The sequence below is a fragment of the Pseudopodoces humilis genome, chromosome 6, assembly GCF_049639895.1.
Source record: "Pseudopodoces humilis isolate 2021_Gansu_Grassland_sample_001 chromosome 6, ASM4963989v1, whole genome shotgun sequence".
Lineage (NCBI taxonomy): Eukaryota > Metazoa > Chordata > Aves > Passeriformes > Paridae > Pseudopodoces > Pseudopodoces humilis.
This window is the reverse complement of record NC_142205.1, coordinates 65452572-65475268: the sequence shown is the minus strand read 5'-3', so window position 1 is coordinate 65475268 and position 22697 is coordinate 65452572. Positions and strand designations below refer to the sequence as shown.

General features: G+C 36.9%; 1 protein-coding gene across 1 annotated transcript in view; it reads left to right on the top strand.

Annotated features, from left to right (window-relative positions):
* Positions 1-639: 639 nt before the first annotated feature.
* The window catches only part of JADE1 (jade family PHD finger 1), a 116177-nt gene continuing 94119 nt past the window's right edge, over positions 640-22697 (top strand). The window contains exon 1 of the mRNA XM_014254780.2: positions 640-658. The gene's annotated coding sequence lies outside the window, so the exon portion shown is untranslated. The remainder of the gene's footprint in view (positions 659-22697) is intronic.

Sequence of the window (22697 nt, the reverse complement as noted above, 5' to 3'; positions counted from 1 at the left end):
GGTTGTATCATTTAGAAGGTGTGTCTTTCAAATAACTTTTATCCAGACCAGCAGAGGGAGAGGAAATGCCTTATCAAGCCCTGGCCACCTGAGACCCACTGGGATATTCAGGCCAAGTTAATTGGTTCTGGGCAGGGTGATACGGGCAAGGCCAGCACCCCTCCCTCCCCAAAATGAGACAGAAAGAGTAAAATCCTTCCTGTGGTGGAGCTGCTGTGGGAGGAGAGCTCTTGCCTTCTGGAAGAGGAAGCAACCTTTGCAGCTGTGAAACCTGAGAGAACAATGGAGGTTGTGTAGACCAGCAGTTACAGGGGCTGCTCTCAGGGCTTGATGCCAGAGATCTCCCACAGCAGCAATCTTTTCTCTGCAATAAATTCTAAACTTCTCTTGACCTTATTGCTGCATTCTGGGCTGAAATGCATCTGAACAACTGCTGGGAGGTACCCCATACCTTAAAATTTGTGGGTATATACTGAATGTCAGCAGAACTGTTCTGGACAAAACCAAAATGTAACTGAAAGCATTTTCCTCTTTTTTCCAGGCTGAATTTGAACTCAGCTTTTTATTCCTGCCTTAACCATGCACTGGAAGAACATCTCATACCACCATCTTGCTGTTGTGAATTAAGTTGCTTTTACAAGTGGTTGCTCACATGCAGGTAGGCCTTTGTGTACCCTACATGTGTAGTCATTACAGACCATTCTCCTTGACTTGTAAAAGTACTTAAATTCACATATATACTAAGGCCATAGTTCTTCCAATTGTATGAATATGCCTAAAATCTAATCATGTGAGCATTCCCATTGATTTTTTTTTATATTGTGTGCAACAGGTATGTGCAAAAATTGGAACTGAATTATTACTTTGTCCTCAGAGAATTAAAACCTTTAGAAATGCCTGTTTCTTGCTGAATGAGACATAAGATCCTGATTTACACCATCAGTTTTCTATACATTGCAAGACAAAGGTATTTAAACAGTAATATTGTAAATAATATTATTTCCTCTAACATAAAACGGTGGCCTCTCATAATAAGTGGCCCACAGCTGTTGGATTAATATATGTAAGGATTTTTAATTTATGTTTTAAATTATATAGTCCAGGATGATCTATGCAATTTTTCTATCTATCTAACTAGTCTTGGACTATACTCAAGACTAGGTGAGAAATATTGCTTGTGTGGAAACTCTGAATGGCCTCCTTCTACGGTCATCATCATGCTGGTATTTTCCCTCTTTAATATCTACTACCCCTCAATGCTATTTCCTTTAGGTAACTGTTTCTGGCTCACATTACACTCAAAAATATTCCCTCCACAGCCTGTCATCTACTAGGATTCATTTTAAATGAGGTAGTCACTATCCTTATCTAATGAATGGTATAGTTCTTTGGCCAGCACAGTTTGAAAATTAGGAGGATTTATAGTTCAGCTGTCTGAACATAATACAAGATTTTTGACAGTGAACTAAGCATTTGAAATTCAAATTTTATAAATGGGTTCTTTAAAACTATTTGATGTTAAATCACACTGAAAAATAACTTTATTACACAAGTGGCTGTAAGACTTTTGAATGCTGTCTTTATTTATACCACACCAATGCAACAGAAATTATCATTACTTACTGATGAAATAAGCTCTGTTCTTTCTAGTTGGATTATATTTAAATCCTAAAAAATTTTTGCAAAAGATGGAGCTGAAAGCAAAGGTCAGTGAAAGATTTAGTCCTGAAATAGGTGAAATGTGGTTCGTGGGATAAATGTTTTTTTATATTAACTGCATATCAGCTCTGTATTAGATGTGAGCATGACAATAACTGATAAAGCATCTAATTTCCCTTTTTGTATAAAAACAGATATTGTTGTTTGACCCATGCAAGAGTGGTGTTATTAAGAAACGTGGGTGCTTCTCATACAGCCTCATTCAAGGCATTTCAAGGCAAGTGCCTGTGTTGGTTGATTAGCCTTCCTAGAACACTCCAAAATTTTTTGGAGAAAGAGATTTCTATCACCTAGAGGGCAATTCAGAAGAAGGATTCATAGGGAACAGAATTACTCTCCTAATGAGTCCTCTCATCCTGCTGATGCACAGAATACCAACAGCATCCAACTTCCTAATTTATTGTATAAACAGGAAAAAAGAATGACGTCAGGAGTAAAAACCAAATCAGGATAACCGTATAAGCCTGTAGTATGACACATGCAAAATAAGGGCACTTAAGGCCAAAATTAGAAACCTGAAAATGCCTACTTATGTGGTACCAATTTCTAGGCTTCCTCAGAGTGTGCCAGGAGTCTGGTGATACATCATCAGGCATGTCTGGAACTGCTTGAGAAGTGGTAGTGCTGGAGAGGCAGTGCACATTGTGCCTCAATGTAATCCACCTACAGAAACTAGATGTTCTCTCTAGTATAAGACAAATTGTTTTATTTTCCTCTATTTCCATGTCAAGACCATTATGAATGATTTTAGTGGTTAAAAAGCCCATTCTCATTTAAAAGTTTCTAAAACAGGCATAGGAAAAATTTAAGCATGTTTGAAATTACCATTGTGATTACAATAGATGCTGCACAGTAACAGAAGGATAAAACTGTAGTTCTCACCTGAAGCAATTGTATAATAAGATACAAAGCCTGGTTTAGTTCAGAACAGCAGAAGTTTAATCAGACTCAAGGAACTGATGAATTGGCAATGTCAGTGCCATATTTATTCCATCACTGCGGCACAGGATTGAAGTTTCTAGTGGAACAAAATAAAAAAAGATCATGGTACTAATTATTGTCACTTTTTTCTTAATTCTTAAGAAATATTAAAAAAAAAAGGAAAAGCCAAGGAATAGTGTTAGCAGAGTCAAGACAAATTGAATTTATCATTGACAAAGGAAGAGGTAAGTTGTAACTGATGTCTTATCATTTCTTTTATTTAATAGTATACAACTACTTAAGGAAGCCAGACAAGCTTGAATAAGTGTTTAGAGATGTCCTGTAAGAAGATGTGTGTACAACAGTGCTGTTGAATGACTGGCCAATAATCAGAGCCTACATTAATTCCAGAAAGTACACACAAATGATATTCCTTGGCTTCATTTTCAAAGCTGCATTTGGAAATTTATGCATATTAATCCTGTAACAATATCAGGGTTTGTGTTGCCAACACAAGCATAGCTTTGAAAATGTGACCATAAGGGTCCAATGCAACAGTCAAAGTAATCCCTGGCCTTTTACCCTCTGAGAGTAAAGAACAATTTTGCAAAAATTTTTGTCACTAAACTAAAAATATATTCTATACCCTGGGGAATCCTCACATGAACATTTTCTTTGTGGCTGGAGGGATGTAAGATCATTAGGGAAATGGAAGAGAAAGAACAGTTATTGAAGGAGCCCAAGTCTGTTTCTTAACCTGTCTAAAAACCCCCAGTTTCCCCACACTTCTACAAAAGTGTTATTCTAGAATGGTTTGGTTGGTAAGGGACCTTCAATGTTCACCTGGTCCAACAGCAGGGACATCTTAACTCGATCAGGTTGCTCAGAGCTCCAGCCAACCTGACCTTGAATATCTCCAGGCATGGGGCATCCACCATCTCTCTGGGAAGCCCATGGCATTGTTTCATCATGATCACTGTGAAAAATTTCTTCCTTAGATCTAGTCTGAATCTACCCACTTTTAGTGCAAAATCATTAATTAATCCTTGAGCTATTGCAACAGATCCTACTAAGAAGGCTGTGACCCCAGAGAAGTGAATGCTGTGTGATTTAAACTGATGCAGATTTAGAATTATAAAAGTAAATATGCTAGTTTACTCTCCTGTTGCCCAACAGGGCAAGGTGTTGTCTGTTCTCCTTCAATTCCTATTGCCAGAGAGTAGGACCTTTGGAAATTTTCAGATCTGGCATTTTTCCTTTTCTCCCTAGAACATGAGCTGTGTGCAAATCTTACGTATGAATAGGAAGTTAAGTGAAATTCAGTAATTCATACAGAGAAGTAGCAAATGTTATCTGAAAAGTTTCAGCATGGGACTTTTCATTCAGAATTCCTGTAGACTTCAGAAAAATGCAAGGTGTGGGTCTTTTCCTTAGGTGAAAATTAATCCCCTGTGTTAAATATCTTTTGGACTGAATGGATGTTCATGGCTTTTTGTCTCATACTGAAAGCTGTCGATTTTGGAGGATATTGGTTTCCAGTCGTATGGTTCAGAGCAGGGTTATTGGTTGTTGTTATTATTTGTGACACCTATTTTAAAGAAGGACATATTTAATATCTCTCCAGGATAGCAATATCTAAAGATTGCAGACACAAATATCACTGTTGTTGCATGTGTGAATAAAACTGCAATAATGTTTTTATTTCTGATTAATAAAGCACAAAGTCTTCTTAAGATTGTTAAAAAAGAAAATGGCCTAATAATCAAATATAACAAAGGATATTAAATATCCAATATCCAGATACCTCTAAGTTAAAAGAAGGGAGAGAGAATTTCCAAGACAGAAGGATTTTATGGAAAAAGAAACAATGTTATGCACTAATGAGGTTTTAAAAAATGGGGATAAGGATTTTTTGGAAGCAATGGCCAAGAGGTGGCAGCACACCCTGCACTGCTGAGTGTCTGGAGCCCTCAGAGTGGTGCTCATTCCCAAGGGCTCAGCAGCCACTTTACTTCAAATACACCCAGTAAGATGATGTCCTTAGGAAATAAATCCTTTTGTGGCTACAATTAGATTTTTAGAATTACACAAGACCACATGAAATTAAATATTTTAATATGTCTGAAAAATACTCATTTGATGCTCAGGCATTCTGGGCTGCTGGTTCTTGCTGTAGTCTCACATGGCATGTTGCTGTACCACAAAAGTCAGACATATATGCTTGTGGTTTAATGTCATCAGTCTGGATCCATAACAAGATCTAACCAGATTAAGACTTGCTTTATCCTTCTGGTTAACAAAAACCCAGGATACAGCTCATGTAAAATCATCTTATATTTAGAAAAGTATCTGCAGGGCACCGTTCAGACAGGTTGGTTCTTTATGCCCCAGAGGAGTGACACAGTAATGGAAGTAAACCTGCCAGATGTTAAGATGGGAACAGCTGTGGTTCTTTCCTGTGGCCACTATCCTCCCACAATCTTCAGACAGAGCCCAGCCGATTCTGGACCCCTTTCTCATGCTTGAAAACAACATCTGAAGGATGCTTGCTATTAGCAGTGGGTTGTTTCAGCATATGGTGAGACATGGTTACAGTTCAGCTCTAAATGTACACGATACAGTTGCTGGTTCCTGCCGTGCCAGGATTGTATCTGTGGCACTCGATTTTGCTGTACTCTGTCACAGCCTGCTCAGTCTGGCTCTGAGCATAACTGTACCCCTATTGCCTTCTTCCTGTTCCTTTGGCCTCCTCACAGGGCTGGGTCCACCTTACCCCTGTGGTTTTCTTTCTGTAATGGAAATATTCACCCTCCCTGCCCTGTGGCCAGGAGTAGTGCTGCTTTTCCCAAGGAGAGGCCAGGAAGAGCACTGAGCCACCACACGTTTGGTGGGGGTGGAGGTTTGTGTGTCCTAGAAGGCAGTTTGGGTGATAAGAAGTTCAGTGAGGGGCAGTGTGGCAGGGAGAGGAACTCCTCCATCTGAGGAAATCCTCTGTAGTGATCTTAGCCCAAAAAGCACATTCTTAGCTGTGTCTCCTCATCGATTGCTATCGGGGTTACAAAGGACACCAGTGATATTCTCTGCTGCTACTGCTTATTGTGGTGCGGATTATTGCTTTCATTGCCAAGAAGATGGGCTTATTTTACTGAGAACTGCAGTTCTTTTCACTTATACCCTTTATACCCAGGGAAGAAAAAAAAAAAAAGTGACAAGAGTTCCTCTGAAAAACTGTTAAATTTAGCTGTTTGGGCTAAATATTACAGCCATCAGTAACTGAGCTATTGGTTATTATCTTCAGCCAGAGAAAGGCTTTGTTCTTGTTCTGATGTTGAACTGGTTTAGTGACTTGCAGTGCTGAAAGGTTCAATTCATTTTCCCCTTTCTCCTCACCACATATTCCAGTTTGCTCCCTTGTTGCTGATTGTGTCTGTTTGATCCTACTATAACCTAGTTTCACGCACTAAACCAGAGAAAATGAATCCAGCAAAAAACCTGACTTGTTCTCTGTGATTTGGAGGGAGCTGAAGCACCTCTCATGGGGCTCACACGAGTGCTGTAAGTAGTATAAAGGAGAAGGGAGCGAATGAAGGAAGCAAGACAGCCCCTCCAGGTAGCAGAATGATGTTATATTAGCTCAGAAAAGAAAAAGAAGAGTCATTAGTAAAGTTTATTTTGCAAGAATAGGTAACTAATGAGTACCAAGGTATGCCACCAATGAAGTAACTAAACTCCATGCTCTCTGAAAATACGTGTGAACTAAATGTGCAGGCCTGCCAGACATTGGTTTCCTCCAAGAAAGCCAGCTTAGATAATTCTGTCTCCTTCCCTCAGTGGCTTGTTTCCATGTGTCCTGTTTTTAAATTGCCTGTCTCCTCAGATCTGCCAATACAGTATCATTTAGAAAGCACACTAAACTGGATGACTGAAATGACCTGGCTTAAAGGTCTGTTCTGTGGCTAGGCATGAAAGGCAGGAAAGAAGAGCAGGATCTTAACCTTTGGGTGGTATTATGTTCTCATATTGACTCAAGCCAAACCAAGCACCTTCACCTTCCTGTGCATCTTAAAATGTTTCACTGATGAAATAGGACCAGGTACATTAATGGCTGTACTAAACCTGAAGGCCTATAATGCTATTTTCCCATCTGTTTTCCTTTTTTCTATGTGTTGTGCATTAACATGGTGTTTTGGTGATATGATAACTGTATGATAACTAATATGATATTTGCAGCACTATGAAGTGTTCTGAACTCTGGTACTAGTGTTCTCAGGCAGCAGCCATCCTCTTCTTACAAAAAGTACCTACTCCAGTGTCAGTTTGCCGGGGTGTGGCTGCAGCCTAAATACAGAGAGGCAGCAGTTGTCACCAGCCATTATTTTGACCTGACAGTATGACAGGATCTCTTTAATTTCTGGCTCACTACTATGGAAAATCCCAGAAATTTGTAATCTCTAAACCATATTTATTGAGGTGTCAAGGAAAATATTTCTATGATCAGCACAGACCCAAGATAGTTAAACATCTGAGTGACTCTCTGAGGTAGATTGAGGTGATGTAAATGAAGAAATTGTTTGCTGATCAGCCACAGCTGATTCCCTTGTTCTTGGCTGAGACCAGCTACTTCCTTCTCCTAATGCTTGAGATAATTGTTAACTCATAGGAACTTTCCTTTTTGTATCCTTCCTTCCTGCCTCCCTTCCTTCCCTTCCTTCCTGCCTTGCCTGCCTGCCTTGGCTTCTTTTGGTGCTGCTGTAGCATGAACATGTTAGAATTTTGTGTTTATCATTTTACACAAAGTGCCAAACACATTCCACTGGATAAGACATATTTTTAGTTTTTCTTATGTCATTTAAACATAAAATTGTTCCCTGAATTCCCACTATGAGAAAGGGAGATCGGTCACAGTTCCTAAGTCTTAAAGAGCCTAAAAGTGGGATTCTTAAACCTATTGTTGAATGCCAGTAGGAATGAATCCTTCTGCTAGTCAAACAAAAATTAAAAATAGGAAGAAATATTGCTTCTACTCAGCTGTCATAACTGTCAATGTTTGATTACTGCATGTTAGATTCTGTAAGAATTTGATGCTGATATACCTTTAAAATTAGGTATTTTTAAAGACTTTTTAAAATTATTATAACTAAAATAAGCTTAGCTTCATCAATGACACATTAAGAACACATTTGAATATATTATTTCTATCTTAATGCTCTGTTTTGAAGTGTTACAGCTATGCCATTTTCTTAAGTCTTCCACTCTCTGACTATCAACAGTGAGCAGTCAGGACAATTATAAAACATTTTAAAAACCATGGAGAATGCAAAGTAAAATCTATATCGAGAGCAGTGATTAATACTGATGATGGCCCCAGTTTGATCCTCTTGTACATGACAGTGTAAAATTTGCAATATTTTCCTGAACAAACTGACAGAATTGCTCATCTGCTTTCCTGAATTAGTTTAGGGAAGTATTTTAAAAGGTCTACTGTGATATTATAGGCCATTTTTTATGGTAGAGTTTTCCCTTGCCTGTGTTTGGAGGCACATAGATAGTTGGGAAATCACTCTGTGATGATTCTTCTGAATTATGTGTAGCCCAAATTGGATGCAGAGCTGATGAAATGTACAGGATGTGTTAGCAGTCCTGCTTCGAGCCATTCTTATAAGTAAATAATATTAATCCCTTCAGAGCAATGTACTACCAAATTATTAAAGTTGGTTCCTGAGGAAACTTAGGCTATGGTGCTTAATAAAAATGCCATATTCCATGAGTTATTAGTTCCTCCCACACTACTGAGAATAGTTTTGAGCTTTTCTACTCTATCCAAGAATTTGTATCTTGTTAGGAAAATGAAGCCACAGTACTATCCAGACGTTAGCTGTTACTTCAGATGTGCTGTGACAGCACAGCTTGTAGGAAACCCTTGGGAATATGAAGGGGATTTCTGAATGCCCCAGGTGAAAGGGGATTCTATGTTAGAGTCCAAAGCAAGTTAACTCCAGAATCTGAGTTTTCATACCTGATTTTATAGTTCAGCTTAAAAGCACAACTATGTTATAATACAATGTTAATAATTTCTCTAAGAAGTCTCATATCTGTGTTATCACATTACCTCCACGTGGTTATTGAAACAAAACAAAACAAAAAGAACAAGGCCAGCTGCTCAGTTGGCAAAAAACTGCTTCAACTGAGATTAGTGAACTATACCAATTTGTATCCATGGAGAAACTAGCTTACAGGTGTTAACAACCAGTACAATGAAATTAATGTAATCACATAAATTTTCCATGGTGATTTTCTGGTTTTCTGTGTAGCTAATATGGGAAGTGCAAAGATATTAATTAAATTATATTTGTAGATAAACATAAACCATTTTTAGGTGAAAATTAAACCTGTTATTCAAAGGTAATTAAGAGAGAGTAAATATGCAAATTCAGTGAAATGCTTCAGACAGATTATTTTTACAGATTTCCATTTTAATTGTGCTTTCTGCAATAATTACCAAATTGTTTATGCAGGTCATTTTTATGTGTGATTGCTCAGCAATTCCTTAGGCAGTTTTGCTTTCATTAATGCATACACTTTGAGTCACTAAATCTTGACATTCTCCTTACAGATTAATATTTCATTACTTTTAATTGAAAGGTGACAATTTTTCTGATATTTTCTATCTAGAATTTTAACACATACGCTTTTCTCATGAAACATCTTCTACATCATTAATATTTTACAGTAGTCAGAAGAAATTAGAATAGAGCTTGACAGGACAACGTTTCATGTATCTGTCATAGTTAAGGGAAAATACTTATCTATGTGTGTGTCTATCTGTCTACTTATGTAAGCATAATCCACATATAGAAAAGTACAAAATATCTTCTCAGATAAAGTTCTTATCAGTGATATGCTGAAATAAAAAGCATGCTCAGTAAGCAAAAATATCTAGGCCTGTACTCACACACTGAGGTACTCACCTAAATGTAAGCACATCTATAAATTTATTCCACTGTGCAAAACTCATATTTGATTTTAAGCATGTTTTTCAGGGCTTTGGGGGATTAGAGCTTTGGCATTGTGTATTTCCAAGGAAATCTCACCATTGAAGTTCATCCTGACTTTGAGAAACACTGCAGATATACTCTCAGATACAGTGTCAGAATCTGCCTGCTTGCCCTGTGTGTAAGACTTGTAAGTCATAAGAATGAAACAGGTCTTATTCCAAACATTAAGGGCATCATTTTGCCACTGGTATAAGTAGTTTAAATTTACAGGTGTCATGGCTTATTTCAATAAAAATGCCAGATATCAATTTCCAAGGGATACATACAATTTAATATACTTCTTCATTACAGCTAATTTTACCACACTTTTACAACTCTTGCTGCTGTCTCTGTTACCAACAAATATAAACCCGCTTAAAACAGAAATATTTTTCTTACCATGCCCACAAATAAACACATCTCAATCACTGATTGGAGGTACAGAGTCCACTGCTGATGGCCTTGATCTCTAGAGTAAGGCTTCCATGTTCTACATAAATCTCAGAGCACCCAGAAAAGAGCACTGAATTTAGAACTTGCTTGTGTGGAAATCTTGCTGTCTCTGCCATATGGTTTGTGAGACAATCATGGATGGGTTTTGTGAGCGCTTCCCCTGTTTTCTCCCTTCACTCTTGAAGTGTTACTGTGTTTGTGGTTATTTGCATCTGAGTGTCAACATTTTCAGGTCAGATACTTGGAATTCTGCATTGCTGGGGTTAATTTGCTCATAACACAGTAGTCTTCCTCCCTTATGTTTGCACAAACTTCAGTAGAATTAGCATGTCTATAATCCTGTGTGAAGCACCAAAAACTGAAGATCTCTCTTTGTGGGTTTTCAGACACCTAACTGGTAAATTAGACAGGATTTTTTAAACATTCAGGAAAAGCTTTTTGCATTAAAATGTCTTCAATTTTTCTGTTACAGTCTGAACTCTGCAATGCTGCTGCTTGTAAGCCTGCTACTTTCACTGTCAGATAATAGCTGTCAACATCTTTAATGGACTGCCTGAAATGATTGGTGTTTTAGACACATTGGTAGTTTTCAGCATAAAATTAAATTTTGTTTGATTCTAACAGCAGAACCTGACTTTCCTGAATTATGCCAGGGAGAAAGAAGTTATTTGTTTTGTAACCCACATAAAAGGCTTATGATTAAGAAGATAAATGTCCATTCCCACAAATTTGTGCAAAACCCTTTCTAAGTTTTATGAGAGATTTTTCTCTCAGGTAGCTACTTAAGATTATATTGAAGTTATCCACAATCTCAGCTAAATATATTGAGCTCCTGTAACTGGTAGATAGGAAATATTATAGTAATAATTAAAAAAAGAACCTAGAGGAAAAGAATTTCTCTGCTCCTAAAAGACCAACGATGCATCCTTCCTGACAATCTGTTCAGTAAGGTGTAAAATCTTAGTAGAAATAGATTTTCTTAAACGATGGAACAGCTAATTTTCTTATCCTTTTGGTTGTGTTTTTTGTATTAATCATAACTTTCAGAATTGGATGTTCTACACTGAGATTCCTTTCTTGGTGACTAACCTAATTCTTGTGTTAGCCCAAAATAGTACAACTAACCATACCAACTTCAGAGACAGGGTAAAACATTGGTACTTAAGAAATACAGATTCTGAAACACACAGGTACACCAAAAGCCATATTTTCTTTTGGCTGAAGTGCTTAAGCACAGGATAGGCTTAGATTTATTACTTAGATTTACAGATAGCAGACAACAGTATTTTGCTTTGTGAAAAATATTCACTATAAGATCATTTTGCAACAAGTGGGTGTTTGCCTGTTGAACAGTGAGAAAATGAGGAAGAAAGCATTTATTTTTTTTCCTCCATCAAAATTAATCAAAAGTTGAAGTATTATTTGGGGTTAGGATAGTTCATAAACCTGCTTTGTAGGACAGGCTGTTTGGCTGAGATAATTAGGCTTCGGGTTTTGGCACAAAGTACAGTAACCTTACTGCTTACCTACTGTAATTGTAAACATAACTGCCAGTTCAAAAACAGCCTTTCCAAGGACGGTATTTAATATACTTTCTAGAGCTGTCAATCACTTCTTTGTAGAATGTAAGGAAAGAATTTCCTTTGATTTTATTTAGAAATCGTCCCCTTGTTAGAAATACAGGGCTTGGTAGTCTGAGGAATTTCTGAGGAAGGTAAAATGAAGGCCTTACAATTACTGAGAATTTATCTATATAATTGTTTAAAAATAAAATGCTACATTAAGAAATATATAATCCCTTATGAGAAGGAAAATGGTGAATCAGTCCTGAGGACTGACAAGTTCCAAAGAAGTAATGTCAGTCAATTTGTGACAGCGTGACTGACAGCTGCTCTGTGATCAGGATGGGCATGGAACTTTCAGTGTTTCAAATACTGAGTACTCTGTCTTTTCAACCATCTCCCTTATCCACCCTTTAACCATCCATATCACTTGTAAAGGGATTAATCAATCCAAACTCCTTACAATTTTCTTAGCAACTTTATTGAAGCTCTATTTAGGTTGACCTCTTGATGATGGTTATGTTGAGCTATGTTGTTCAATTTCAAACATTAATCAGCATCAGGGAGTGCTCTTAAAGCCCATGTGCATCATATTTCTGAAGGTCTCTCACCTTTTATAAGGAAATTACTGATCTGCTTTAATTCAAATTGTTCCTTAAAGCACAGTTTCTGCAAATATTGGAATGATGTCTTAAGTTTAAGCTTTTACTAGTACATCCCATTTCCTGTCATTGTAACAGTAATAAAAAAATCACCAGACCATCCTGTAATGTACATAAATGCTACATTTTTTCTATTCCTTTTCTTTTGTACAGTGCTGAACCATTAACTATCTTCAACAGGAAAACAAAATATTGTTTTCTACCAGTCCAAATATCCTTCTATCCATCGTCTATGCATCCATCCTTTTGTTGTTTATGTATCACATTTTTACTCCAGTTTTCTTTGGATTTGTAGTAAAATTTAAGCTTTCACAGGTTTTCATTGCAATTCAACACTTTGGGTTTGCATATGAAAACCTGATTATAAATAATACTCAATGTAATGCAGAGTAGTATAGTTCTATACAAGTATATGGATTTCCAATTTAAAGCCATGAGAAATTTTATTACTTAATATCTGACATGATGGGAATGAGTTTAAAATCACAAATAAATCCTCATAATTCAAATATTTATCAGGTAAGAAATCGAGATAAACTCTGATAAGATTTTGTATTCTTACACCTATGAAATGTAGTCCGAAGGTGAAAGAGGAATGCTTATGTCCTCAGAAAATAGTTTCCCTTGGAGCATTAATTATCCCCTCTGTGGAAAACAAATGGCTAGAAAATACACTGTGATTTTACCCTTTGCATTGTGTCATGGATGAAGAAGCTCTGCGATTTCTTCAAGGTCTTAGCTTTAACTCCTGGTCGGTAGCATCAGAGATTGGTTCCTGCTGTTGTCTGCCATTAGAGGATATTGTACTTTTGGAGGTCTGATCCATTACTGGGTTTTGTAGGATCCACAAAATCTTCATATATTTCTCTTCACTGCAATGTGAATGAGATTTCATTTTGCTTTTTCCATTGTCACAGGGATCCTGGTACGATTTGCACAGATTTCCTACACTGAGAATGTAGTTTTAGATGTTTGTGTAAATTATCTATTATCCACTGAATTTTAATGGGCTACATACCCATGAGATTATGAATTTATGCCAGTTTATGACAAAATTAAATTATTGATGGAAATGCTATTTACTGACAATGACAAGCATAGTATGAAATAATTCTGCTAATATTATCTAATATTATCTGATATTTGGAGTTAAAAACATTTTCTGATTTTCACAGCAAGAACCTTACAAATGACAACTTGTTTTTATTTCTTCCAGTGTTATAAGAACTTCCATGACAAAAAGCATTGCAGATAACAAACTTGATGTCCTGAAGTATTTTCTTTTGTTGTCGGAAGCAATAGGAGTTTTCCCATTTAAAGTAAAATTACTTTAGTAATTTCCTATTACTAAAGTACCTTACTAGGGGTTTAGAGTGACCATTCTTTAGGAATGTTTGGGAATGTTCCAGTTTCTATTGCACTTCTGTCCCTGGTGTATGTGACACACGTGATTTGTGTCAGCAAATACAGTGGTATCTATTGCAAATAATTTTTAAAGGGCATAACCAAGCAAGTAGTTAACTTTGTCCATAGCAGGAAATCTTCACAGCAATTAACCTTAGAATGTTATGGTCAGACTGGATTTAAATAAATTTAAATGTCACTTTTTCTCAGCCACCCTTTGTTTATAGTTTATTCAACCAGTTTTATTGAGCTCACTGGGGTGTGAAATGAAACGTGAGCCCTCACAGAATTAACTAGGTGTATTAGTTTCTGTTATCTGGAGCAACACATAATGGAATAGGAGACCCTGATAGCAGAAGAGTTTCCATAAGAAGATCATAGTGCAAGTATAGGTACAAAAGCATGGCACTGGATCGTATCCTCAAACCTCTTATTTCAACCCAGAGAGAGCTTGAGTACCTCATGACCATGCTCTCCATGAGGACTGGATCAAAGTTTACAATGGATATTTTGATTTGCTGAATTTGCAGGGTCTCAAAAGCTCATGCTCCATGAGCAAGCTCATAACCCAGCTCAAATCTTCCACCAGGAGGAACAGATGCCTATCCCACCTTCTTTGCTGGGCCTCTATCCCACCCTTTGGAGAACTTGTCCCCTTCCAATCTAATTAGTGTAGTGGCTGGCATTGCTCAATGTTTTCTAGAGGATAGGCTTGGTCTTCCATTGTTTTTTCAGAATCCCTGATCTACTCAATTGGATCTCCAAGGGATGGGTTACAGAGGTAAGAGTCTTCCCTAAACGAGTTAAAAGTCAGTGTAGGACAGTTTAATGCAAAATGTTGTCATGTGAGGTCTTTTTTTTTTTTATTTCTTCAGGTGATGGTAAATTATTTTACATGTGAAAGTAAAATTGTTCTTGGTAAGCAAGGAACATTTTACATGGTTGGGCTCTTTAGAAAGGAGAGCTAAACTAGTATTTATACCTAGCTGTTCCTATGCTTCTTGCTAGATCTCAGTATGGTTGCACCAAGGGTGAAATGTAGGCAAAATGAACAAAATTATTTTCCAAAAGATTTAGTTTGTGGGTTGTTCTTTAATGGCTTGAATCCATAGAAGATATAAAGTAGATTTTGATGCTAGTAACACAAGCTTTGTAAAGCTGTTCAGAAGTCCCTACTGAAGGAAATTTCAGTTTTGCATATAAATGTTCAACTATTTTATTGTAATATTTCTCTTATACATGGAACATGTTCTTCCTAAATTTAAAATACTTTTATTTAATATTTCTCTTAATTTTCAACTAAATTAGCAAGTTTTATTATTAAAAAATATTTAAGAATATAGTCACTTTCATTTTCTTTTCAAATGACTTTGATATTGAGGAATTTTCAAAATTCCTTTGTAGTTAAAATTCAAAAACTTAAGTAATTGCATTTAAATTATTTTAGAGGTTACTGGCTATTCTATCCTACTATTTTTCATATGTAAAAATAGCTCCTTCAATGATACTGAGTATTGATCAAGCCGCATGAGCCCTGCAAAAAAACTGGCCTCCCTGGGCATCTCTTTGCTGTTTCTTCTCATGGGTTTCTACAAGTTTTCCTCTAAAAACTGTCACTATATAGTCTACTCAAAAAGCAGCACAGTTGATATTTTAACAGCAAGCTACTTGTCGGGTAGCAGTAAGAGAGGCTGAAATCCAAAGCAGAGTTAATGTTACAGAGTTTCAAATAATTTCATAAGAATATATTCATTGATACTTGGCTTGTATGTTATTTGTAACAAGAGTATTGTACGCAATCTGACAGAGTACAAATCTTCTGGACTCCAATTTTGGCATAATTTCATTCTGAGTTGTGTTTTCTAACATAACAGCTACTAAAACTGCATGTGCTGTTTAATTGAGTGACAAGAGATGCAAGGATTGCTACCTAAAAATAAATTTTAGGGGTATTTACAATATTCAGTGGATTGGTTTAAGTATACATTGATTCATAAAAATAAATTGATTGTTTTTTCTGATATGGAGTAGAAGTTCTGGTCTGTTTATAAGGTAATTTCAGAACTTCTATATGTGAATAAATTATGGAAAATAAAGATACTTGGAGAGGTTAATATACTTGTACTTGTCTACCTCAGACAGTGAAGAATGGAGAGAATTGCATTAAACAAACTGTGATAGGTGGGACAAGTAAGGAGGCGAACCATGATGTTCCATAAAAGCCCAATGACAAAGCCTAATGATTTGTCATGAAATTTCCATTTATGTCTTTAGCCAAGCAAACCTGCAACTAATACTGTTGAGGTGCTAATGAAATTGATCAGAGGGAACCCTTTAAAAGTAAGTTCAGATAAAACAAAAACCCCTTTTATTTGCAACAAGTGAATTACATAGGACTTGGAAATAAAATATGTTTCTCTTAATTTAGAATCAGGTTTTTTCCTCTTTCAAAAAAAACTTCAAGATTTCACTTGTAACCTTCTGTGACAACTGCCTGTAATGTAATAACAGAAGGATTAACTGAGGATTGCGTCTGAACTTGCAGTGTCATTCTCCCTTATTGATTTGTAATCTAAAATATCTAATCCAGAATCTGCTGTTGATAGTGTGCTTTGAGGACCCTCCTCAACTCCCAGGGTTGGATTCAGATGTAGAAGAGCTTTCGTTTCCCATCTTTTATAAGGAAGCAAAGTCCAGATGTGGACCAACTATATCACTAAGGTCCTGAAGGGATGATATTTTTTTCCTTAAAATTAAAATGAGAATTGGAAGTGTTGTTGCAAATCATTTGGCAATTCACATATAGAGTTGCCTAAGTGATGATTGCCTTTTATACTGATGTCTTGTAAGAAAGATAGCTCTTGGGTTTTAGGTAAAAGAAAGTTTGGAGATATGTAACTGGAATAAAAAAACAATGAAGGATAACTGAGAGTGCTGGTAGCATAATCACTTTGAAGTATAAGCCTGGAATGATTTATTTAAAGAGTTTCTATTATCGAAACCCTGGGAAAATCACCTTAATCTTGTAATCCAGCATTGCTTTCACTCTGCCTAGTATTTTCTCTTCTTTTAAAGACTGTGTATATTTCATGTGCTAGTGATAACATAATAAGGCCACATGGAAATCCTATAAAGATTGGAGAGGAAAAAAACCTCTCATGAGAAGCAAAACAGATGCAAAGCTATAACCTTGCACCTGGAAGTCTTTCACATGGCAGTTGTGTGCGTTCCCAACCACTCCATAAGGAGAGAAACAACACGAGCAGCTGATAATATGATTGTGAGGAATGTGTTGACCATGGTGATGACAGGGTGATACATTTACCCTCAAGAGCACAAGTGCACCTGTGAAATATTAGTCTGTGCTTTTTTGCTAGATCAGTTTAGAAATATTTAAGAATAAGCTACAAGATGGAAGGAGAGGGCAGTTAAAAGAGGCTGGGAAGAGGCATTTGGGAAAAGCAGAGTGTGCTTTCAGAACAGCTTATCACAGATCTTTGGAAGCTTTTTCCAGTCTCAAGAATTGACCCTATGGAGGCAAATGTCTATCAGTGCAGCTAATTAAATACACTAGAACTAGTAAACAAGGAGAGAAAATTCCTAGTTTATATTAAAAGTACAAAAATTAACATGCAATTAGTGATGTGTATTTGAGAAAGTGAAAGGGAATGTTTGAGAAAGCTGATTTGATTGCACTGACTCTATTTCTAATTTATGTTTGATGTTAACACACCAAATGGTACAGAAAACATTACATGTGAGGAGAGCATCAAAACTGAAATTACTGTTGGTTTGGTATTCTCTGGGTTTCCTGAATTCTTGGAATTTTTTCTTCTGTACTCATAAATAATGTTTGTGATTATATTTAAAGAAAACTCTGTGAGCTAGCATTGCTGTTTCCAAATTATCCTTTCCCATTTTGGAGTTCTTCTGTGGGTTGAAAGAAGGAAGGTGTACTTGTGGATTGGTTTGTTACTTAGGGTTTTGTTGTGGTTTTTTGTTGGTAGTTTTTTTTTTTTTTGGGGTACTCTTTAATAATGTCTTACTTAGCAAACCTTAAACTGTCTGTAAGTAAGAGATATCTGTGGATCAAGATGTTTTGAAGGGAAGATTTTTCCCAGCTAGCTGCTGTTGTGTCTGGGGAATGCTGATATACATTGGTCAATTTACCTACTTCAATGTTTTGTTGAAGCTGGATGAAAATGTGTTATCTTATACAAAGGCTGATAAAAAGAATGTAATGCCATCTGTATAAAATAGGGAGTGTGCCTTATGCAGGCTTGTGAACAGATGCTAGCTGACATGTTTTAGCCAAAAACTATGAAATTAATGATAAGATTTCCTGGGAAAAATATACTTCGGTGAGTATTTGAGGAAAGCAATTCTGAGCTTAAAATGTCCTCACAGTCAGTTGGATGAGGACTGATTTGGCCTGAGGAGAAGTAGATTCTTCACTGGCAACACCTGAAAGGAAAGGCAAATGCTGAATGCAGAGTTTAATGCTGAAGAAAATAGCTGTCAGGAGCTCAGAGCCCAGCTTTCTGGTGTGCGGAAAAGGATACCAGGAGGCAGAAACAGTAGGACACCTGGATGTAGAGTACATTTCTAGAGATGATAGATTAAATTTTTTAAATCTAACTGTTGGATTCAACCTTAGGAAGAGAAAAATGCCTGGAAAACAAATTAATATTTTGGCAGTCCATCCAACATTACTTTGCTAGAGAAGAGGAGGAAATCAATACTAAATATATGTAGGAGTACATTATGCTGAGTTATGCTGACCTCATTAAATATATCACTAACAAATGGCTACAGTACAGTCGGTAGCAGGACAAAATTGGAATCCTAGTCTGCTGCAGCTTCCTTTAATGTCAAAGACATAAAGTAACTACTCCAGGACAGGGCTCAGTAAAGTTTAGCAGAGATTTTGGAGCTGGTTAGCCAGATCAGCTGCTGTCAGCTGAAGGAGGGGAAATAAACTAATTGAAATCTCAGTGCAGCAGGAGCTTAGTAAATGTCAGACTTCCCAAGCAGTCCTCATAAATGTGCTAAAACAGGTCTGGTCACACACTTCAAAAAAATGGAGGAGAAACTTGGTGAAAATGCTCTCTGAGACTCACTGGCCTTGTGCTTCAGGGTATGGAATGGTCTGGAATAAAATCTCCCCTGGAATGAAAACCAAGTGGTAATCTTTGTGGTAAAGGCTTCTGTGAGCTGAGGGGGAAACTGCAAGTATTTGCAGGACAGTCATTCTACAGTGTCTTGAACAGTGTTATTGTGGGGAGTAAACCCCTCAGACTGAGGAATTCAACAGTTCACTGTTCTGAATATGGCCTGGTAAGGTTCCTTGGGTTCCTAGGTCACACTCACTTGACAGGGTTCTCAGTTTTTCCTAACAAAAGTAAAATGTGAAAAATGTGGCAGTACGACTTTATAATGATCTAACCTGTTTGAAATGTGTGTATATGGTAATAAACAAAACTTTTAATTCTATTTTCTTTAGGAAATGAGACTGAGAATATAATTTCTTGGTGTTTGTTCCTCCCCTAATAACTTCTGAAGCCATTCTTTCATTGAGTTATTTCATTTCTTTCACTCAATTTCAACCGAAGCTGATGATGGAGATCAGTCTTTAAGCTACTTGATTTCTATGAGCTTCATGAAAATACAATCCATCTCTCCTTGCCAGTTATCTCTCATTAGGAGAGTGAGTGTCAGCTCAGCCTTTATCTGTTACCAGATAATCTGTAGGTGGCAGCAATGGTATGAATTGCCCTGATTGCTTCTGTCAGTTCAGTGTTTTTGTGGGTATGGGAGAATCCAGTGTGAGAGCTAAAGCTGTAGGAAGTCAGTCTTTTCTAATTCTGCTGTTCATATTTCAAATCGGTTTCACTTCAGGCACTAGTAAGATGAAGCCATAAAGGTGATTAATATTTTGTAATGAAGCTATTGGCACCTAATAAGATATTCACTTCTGTAGATTCCTTACTAAAAATATTTAAGAACTTGAAGGTAAATGTGACATTCCATTTTGACTACATGCATTTGGATGCTAGGTCCTTTGTCTAAATGAATTAATTAGTATTGATTGATCAATTGCCTTCCAAAGAGATAATCAAGGAGTAATCTTGTAAAAGATAAATGGACTACTTAGTATGACTCAAAATGTCAAAGGGCCACATCTTGGTGTGAGAGTGGAGAACAGCCTTGTGGTTACATCGGGACTGTAAAAATGAGAAAGGCAAGAGGGACTCATTCCAAAAAGGAAGTGAGTTTTTTCCTAGATCTCTAAATCAGAGGAGCCTGCAGCTGGCTGATCCAGCAGCTTGGCTTTAACAGACAGTGCAGAAGGGAGAGACTGTGCAGATAGGGGAGAGAATTAGGTCCATTTTGGTATTGTGCAACAAGAAGAGATAAGGTCACTTGAGCTAAAGCTTATAATTGATTCCTGATGTTGGTTTTTAAAAAGAAAATGTTGTAAAATGTTTTTGGCAAATGTTGGAATTAACTATATGGATAATTCCTAATAATGATTGCAGATCAGCTTTGAGAAGGGTATTGCAAACTTTAATGCATTTGGGTATTTCATAATGGTCAGCTAAAAGTTCATGATATTAAGATGTAAACAGCATTTGGAAAATGTGCTGCTTCATATTATACTAGCAGTATTAAAAATCCCCTAGATCTGAGTACCAGCTGTGTGTTTATTCCATTTATTTTCTGGGTTATCTTAATTTCCATTTGAAGTACCAGATACAAAAGATGGTATCTTTAAGCATTGGACTCCAGATCTTCAAAGACTTTCTTTTTAAATGTCACAATTTCTACTGCTATAAATAGTAATAAACATTCTTAATGTCTCATTTATGGACTTACTTAAACTTCAGACAGTAATTATGGTTGTGTTCAAACAAACAGAAGACAGTGGAAAGGATGCTTTGTGAAACATCAGTACTCTTGGTTCTCTTTAAAATACTCCTCCAGTCCCTGGAGTTCCATGGTAGCATTTTCTAAAAGAGTGTTTCTAACAGTGCTCTGAAACCTACTGGGCTTGGTGTATGACCAGCTGCTAAGGAGGCTAAACTCTAGAATGGGAAACTCCTGGATCCTGGGAGCCTTTGGCCCTGGCAATAAGAGTGACCTGGAACCACTCTGTGAATAATAAGGACTGCAAGATGCCTTTCCAGTCCTCCTGATAGTGGAGATGATGCCTTCTGCAGACACATGCCTGCTTATAGTTTGCTTGGTGTTTTCTCTTGCTCACTTTGTCAGAGGTAGAATATAGACAAGGACTCATACATTAAACATCAATTGCTGAGTGTCCAGGACTTAATTAACTATACAAACTTTAAAATGCTACTTCAGAGCTAGAACAATAGAATAAATAGTTTTTCAGTGTGCATACAGGGGTAGCTGAAACTGGCTAAGTTTCTTACTCCTAACTTCTGTTTATCCTTTGCTCACTAATATTTACTGGTGCCAGACTGATATATTTTATAAGGACAGGCTGCAAACATTTCTGCTAAAACAAAAATCTCTAACAAATGGTTAAAAAAAAAAAATCTTTTGTCTTTTGAGTTATAGAAACCTAGGGTGTGCTTTATGGCACTATCATTTCAAACTGACTTGTATTTTTTTGGTGTCATCGATGAAAAATTTAAAAACTATAACTTCTACATTTATCAAAGTTTCATCTTTGGTGAACTCTGGTCTGTGGCTTAATGGTTGATAATTTTGTATTTTTGAAGAAACATCTGTGACAAACCAGCTGGAGCTTATAGATTCATTCTTCAATAACTCATCCTGCATATGTTCTGATGCTACAGTTAATCTCCTCTTCACCCTGAGTTTCCAAGCTTTGCTTTTAAGCCCAGGCAACTCATTGTACACTGATCTGCAAGGATTTCCAAGCAATAAGGCAGACCAAAACACCTTACATTTAAAATTATTTTGTAATATACACGCACATATGTCGTGGTTTAGGAATGGTATTCTCCAATTTAGTACCCCCACTAAAAACCACACGCTGCTCCCCCTCACCCTCCAGTTGGAGGCATAAAAGTCAAAGATTATGGCCTGAGATAAGAATAAGTTACTGGAAACAGCAATGAGATGAGAAATGAGCAGTAACAACAACAATAATAAAAGCAAAAGGTATAAGAAAAGAAATGTTTCACATGGGGACACCCCCTGATAACAGAAATACTGGATGGCTCCCTCTGCCACAATTTCTCAACTGGATTGAGACCCCTCTTCCTGAAGAGAGTCTTTTTCCCCTGCTCCCAGCAATGATGTGAGGTGGTGCAGAATATTCTTGGTGTCCTGGCCATGCCCTCTCCTGGCTACTGCAAAAATTAACCCTGTCCTAGCTGAAATTGTGACACCATGAAAAAAGTGTGGCATGACAAAAAAGTATTGCAAGGCTTAAGAAAATGCAAATGTCTTTCGAAATATACAAATGAGACTGGTGGGGGTTTTTTTTGGTATTTTCGTGAACTGCTTTTCTTGAAACTTTCATTTCTATGATCCCGTATTTACATTTGAGGTTGTCACCTTTCAGAAACTTGTATACAGAGTTTACCTAGGGATGCAAAATGAAGTATTCCACATGCTTCATTTCCAAACCTCTGTTCCATGCAGAGGAAGCTCAGGTTTGCGTGTCTGTCATATGCTGGTACTTGAAGCATCAAAATTTATGTGGCTGAGGAATTGGTCTGAGTAGGCACATTTCATACAGATGACAGCTTTTGTTACTGCTGTGCCAGGGGTTGGCATAATAAGGTTAAGCTTTCCCCTTTGACATGATCTGCAGTGAGCACCAAGTCTGTACTCAAACAAGGGATTGTGTCTAAATACTGAAGAAAACTCAGGCTCTGGCTCAGGTCTGTGTTTCAAACACAATTTAATGCATGTGAATTGATCCCTTTCTTGTGGCATCGATG